This window comes from Eptatretus burgeri, chromosome 3, assembly GCF_056783735.1.
Source record: "Eptatretus burgeri isolate ZD-2024b chromosome 3, Ebu_testis_v1, whole genome shotgun sequence".
Classification (NCBI taxonomy): Eukaryota; Metazoa; Chordata; class Myxini; order Myxiniformes; family Myxinidae; genus Eptatretus; species Eptatretus burgeri.
Window position 1 is genome coordinate 92,543,740 of NC_140963.1, and position 5,677 is coordinate 92,549,416.

Genomic DNA, 5,677 nt, shown 5'->3' on the forward strand with positions numbered 1-5,677 from the left:
AACTCATAAATAACATTGCTGGTTTGTGAGGTGGGTAGCACATCCTTGTTGACTGACGTCAGCAAACGGCGAGAGGTAAGGATTACTCGGGGTTGCACAGCCAGAAACGTGTTGGACACAATATGTTTGATTTGTACTTCAAACCTTCATGATGATTGCCCTTTCCAGGGTATCAAGATATAGACTGGACATTTGTCCGGACCAATCTTCCGATCTCTTGTCGTGTTTAGAAACTTGTGTATGTATCTCTTAACTATATGCACAGGATAACCATTCTAACCGAGTATATTCATGATTTTGTCGATTTCAGCAGGAAGATTACAAGGTGAACAAATCCTCTGTGCTCTGTTAATCAGGATATTAATCAAGGTGATTTTGTTTCTTGTGGAGCTGTCCGGAGTCCCAGCGAGTATACTGCCCGGTGAAAGTCGGCTTCCGGAAGACGGATGTTGTGAAACCAAGGTTGGATCTATCAACCAACACGTCCAAAAACGGTAACGTGTTTGACGATTCCAGCTCCTTGGTAAACTTCAGCGCTGCTATGGAGAGTGTTGAGCCATGAATGAAAATTGTCACATGCCGTCCGAGACTCAAACAAAGCAAAAATGTAATCAACATACCGATAGTATATGATGGGGGAATCGACATCTTGCCGACCAGTCAGTTTCTGCATTTCATGATCGCCGATAAAGATATTTGCAAGAGCTGGGCCTACTGGAGAACCCATGGCGATAACGTCCGTTTGAACATACATCATGTTGTTAAAATTGAATTCCACCTCCCTTGTTGCTGTGTTCATTAATTGTATGATCAGATTTGATAACACACAAACAAACAAACACACAGAAAGGGGTGAAAACATAACCTCCTTCACCTTCAGTGGCAGAGGTACATATTAAATAATTCTGGCTGCCAGATCATGCAGGCAATCAGGTTGAAATTTAAAACATATTCCCCATGTCTACTAAATAGTTCATAACTGTGATATTTCAAGTCGCTTGATGAAGGAGTTCAAGAGAAATAAATTTTTTAACATTTTCATGCAATCCAATATGGCTGTCAGACAATGTAACCTATTAATTATTCATGAACACCCTGGTATCCCCAAGGCTTGGGGAACATGTGGGTGAAGTTTCCCCTTGTTCTGTCAAGCCGTTCTGGAGAAGGTTTTTGAAGGTTTTTGTGTTAAAAACAATATGGCTGCCATACCACATGACCAATAATGTCATCAATTCCCCCCCCCCCCAATCCAATTTAGCCCAAGATGACCCTCAACAATTTTTTATACTGATCGGATAAAGTATTCGGCATATGCAATTATGACGTCAAAACCACCGATGACATCATCAAATATAAATCACACTTGTTTAAATCAATTGATGAAGCAGTTCAAAACTTCCTGAATCCATTTCATGTGGACAACAAACTTCACATGTGCCAAGCTTCGATTTTTTTCCATGGAGTGGTTTTGGAGATACAGACGTCCAAAGTTTTTCTTGTTTTTCCAACATGGTTGTCACACCATGTGACCTATGGTGTCGTAATTATCATTAAAACATTCAAAATGAGTAGTCGCACCGAAGGTGAAAAATTCGAGTCAATCGGATAAGCATTTGCAGAGAAAACAAAGAAAATTAGCATGGACAGATGGACGGACGGACAGACGGACAACCCGAAAAGATATTGGCACCGGCAACTTCATCAGCGGAGGCATAAAAAAGTAGATTTCTTTGAACCCATCAATAAATTAAAGCTGAAGATCATGGAAGACACACAAATATGGTAAAGCTGACAACATCCTGCCAGAAAGTGATTGAATACAAGCAACAAGTTGGTGTAGCTTTTGAACTAGTCATGAAGGCCCAAGCTTCAGGAGTTCAACTTGATTTACAAGAAGTTATGAAGTATCTACTAACTCCTGTTCCATATTCAATAGGGACATCTCACAGTTTTCTGGCCAAGACTGACAAATCAAAGGGTTTCCAGCATCTTCCCAAGGATGACGATGATTCAACTCTATCTCCGAATGATGAAACCGATAGTGGAAAATAGATATATAAATGCGGTCTTTGATTACCGGAGGAAAATACCAGAAAACTTTCAACAAATAAGTATTAAAATCTTCAACACAATATCATCCCAATCAGATGTGATGTTCAGTAATGATATATACAATGCTGGCTAGGTCAAATCAAGTGAAAGACAGAGACGAGAATGAGGAGAGAAGATCATTCATTGAGGGAAAACAAATAAACCAATAGATTGGAAACAATTCGTGACCAACGACAATAACAAGAAGTATCTCATACAAGTCCTTGAAGATGTCTGGAGTAGAGATGATATGGCCAGGAAGCTTCAGGGCAGGAAAGTTATTTTCATCTGTGAAGGAGCAACGTACTTGATTTAACCTCTCCAGATGGGAAAGAAATCAAGCAATCAGAGATCGCTTCCATGAAATCATCCTAGGAAGAAACAGATTCCCATGTAATTCTGCACTGCATGTATGGGAAAGAACAATAGGACAAGAATGTACAAGTAAAAAACCCTGACAGAGACATTTTCTTCATTTTGCTCTGCTTTGCCCATCGGATCTCAGACATCAACTTATTCTTTGATGCGGGTCGGAGTAACATGAAAAGGTTGATTGATGTCTCTGAATTTGCCAAACAGTCGAACACCACAGTACTGCACTACCTTAGTTGGTCGACATGCATTCACCAGTTGTGATTCTAAAAGTACCTTTCAAGGGATTGGGAAAATTTCAAGCCAATCAAATTGATACAAAAGTCCACTCATTTTGTTACTCCTCTTGCAAATTTTAGAAGAATGTCGATCTCTTTCAGATGAGTTGACAGTAAACCTGGAAGAATTCACCTGCGTCGTTTACGGCAAATCAAGGTTAAAAGACGTCGATAAGGCCAGGCTCCATAATGATGAAGGAGAAATGCAGAGGCGATTCAGATGCACCTGCCCCCTCTACTCATGTGGACTTAGCATCCTTTCTACCATGCAAGATAACTCTAAAACAACACATCCGTAGAGTGTTGACCAAACACTCAACAAGTACAGTAACAATATGGAAGACCACCCATCCTCCAAATTCTCCCTTCCAATCTCCAATAGATGATCATGGTTGAACTACAAGTGGTGACAAATTGGAGCAATTGTGGTCTAAACGAGACATCCTTCCACCTAAGTTGGTCGATGTTCTTGAATCAGCAGAAGAGGATTCAAGTGTGGAGGAATATTATTCAGTCAACAATGATGACTTCTCAGATGCAGACCATGCAAGATGGTGATGCTGAATTTTCAGTCAAGAAATACATTTTCATGTATATATATATATATATATATATATATATATATATATATATATATATATATATATATATATATATATATATATATATATATATATATATACATACATACATATATTTTTATTTCATTCCACCATCCACTCTTACATTTTGACAACAAAGGATAATTAATTTTTAATGTTAAACAACTTTGATATGAAAAGATGCTCACCATTGTTTCGTGACAAATCTTGCAGTGCAATCAGATATTTTGAAGGACATTCACATTTCGTTTTGTATCTTGCATCTGAATGATGAGCTGATTTTTCCCCTCGTCTGTCAATATATGTTGCAGTTGTGTTATAGCTGTGAAACAATTGTGTTATAGCTTATAAGCATGTTCGTTTGCATATGCATGTAAGGTTTCAGCAATAAATGTGTTTTTTTGGGGGGGACGGCAGATCTTATTTGTCTCATATGAGACCCATTTATCAAGTTATCACAAGAGTATAAGAAATTAACCCTCCTGGGAGTAGGTTTACCAATAAATATGATGAATTCCAGAATATACTAATGAGATTACCTCATTAGTAAAAGACTTGAACTTGTCATGTTCATCAAATTTTGTCTAACTAATAATATTGGGACAACAGAGTGACATGGCAAATTTAGTTTCATTTGAGCAGGTTATTATTGAAGAATAATTGCAACATCAATGTTCAGCAATGGCTGGATTCCTGAAAAAAGACGGTTTGACATGGATCCCAATATGGTGTTAAAATGCAGAGACAAAATGTTGTTTTTTTCAATGCTAACATCTTTTTCTATCAAACAACATAATTAGGCACATTAGGTTCGATCATAGGGTTCAGGGGGTGGGGGGGTGTATGGAGTGCATCCTAGGCCCCTCTGCCCCAAACCTTCTCAGCCTCGCAAAGTTTGGCATAGTTTACTCCCCTACATTCATTCACTCTCTTAGCCTGGTGTTGGCTTAGTGGTTAGGGTGGCGGCTTGGGATCCCAGTGTCCTGAGTTCAAGCCCCGTTGGCTGCTGAATTAACACCAGGGGGTTGACTCAGCCTGTCATCCCTCCGAGGTCGGCGAAATGAGTGCCAGTTGTACTGGTCCCGGTGTATGCCCCGGTTAGAATAGGTGTACCATATCCCTGTGTGTCGTAAGAGGCGACCAGGGTTGGCGTCAGGAAGGGCATCTGGCCATAAAACATTGACTCACAAAAAGCCAAACCCCTGCACAGCAGGGAAAATGGCTGTAAAAACGGTCATTCATTCACCCTCTTATTCTGTCGATTGTGGAATCGTCTCCCTGAGTCAAATTTCTCATCCTCCTAACTTCAGTCTTTCATTAGTGCTGCCTATCACTACCTCATGCACTCACCCATGCACATTTTCACGATATCTTCTCAGCACGCTGATTCTTTCCAAGTCTGTTCCTCTCTGGGTCATTGTTTCTCGTTTTAGTGTTATTCCTCCTTTTCTCCTTTTGTATGTACGTCCCTCAATACACATGGGTAATTTGTAAGCCTGCTGCTCCTCTGTGAGCTGAGACAGTTGAATAAATAAAAAAAACGTTTCTCTTTTTTTTATTAACAACCATCATTTCCAGCGAGCCTCGTCATGTGACTTCCAATTGGCAGTCCCACCTGCCAGTTTGAGGAGGTTATTGACAGCTAAACGTTTGGCTCTCTGTTACTATCTTGTCAGGAGGCTGGATGTAGTAGCATTAGCATCTATGAGCTGCTGCACACACACTTAATGATTCCTGAGAAGTTCTGAGCTGAAAGGGATGAGACCTAACTAATTTCATCACACAACTGATGATATAACCCAGCAGCACATTCTCAGGAATCATTGGGCCGGATACCCCTCTTCACTTTTTCTATGCATGAATAGATATACATATTGGGTGGTTGCGAGACTACCCTTATTCTCAGTTTTTCCGTCTGTCTGTATGTTTGTATGTTTGTTTGTATGTAATGGACAGCTCTGGAGGCCAGAGGAGTCAACCGATTTTGATGAAACTTTACAGGTAGGTTCATACCACGATCTAGTTCTATGCTTTTGAGCACCGTTGCTATGGACGCCACCGTTGCCTTGCAACGGGACTTTGAAATTTTTGAAAAATCCTAAAAATTAATTTTTTCGAAAATCAAAAATCGGCTTCGAGGCTTTTATGCGCACTATAATCACCTTCTTTGTTAAAAAAAATTTTCAGCCCGATCCCTCAAAAACTGTATGACTAGTATGCAATTATGTAGTAACCACCCATGTCGCCTACCGGCTTGTGTATGTATATATATATATATATATATATATATATATATATATATATATATATATATATATATATATATATATATAT

General features: G+C 39.4%; 1 protein-coding gene across 1 annotated transcript in view; it reads right to left on the reverse strand.

Annotated features, from left to right (window-relative positions):
- Positions 1 to 3,636, reverse strand: part of LOC147030448 (leucine-rich repeat and immunoglobulin-like domain-containing nogo receptor-interacting protein 2) — a 158,572-nt gene extending 154,936 nt beyond the window's left edge. Inside the window, exon 1 of the mRNA XM_085874494.1 lies at positions 3,532 to 3,636. The gene's annotated coding sequence lies outside the window, so the exon portion shown is untranslated. The remainder of the gene's footprint in view (positions 1 to 3,531) is intronic.
- Between the last annotated feature and the right edge of the window lie 2,041 nt (positions 3,637 to 5,677).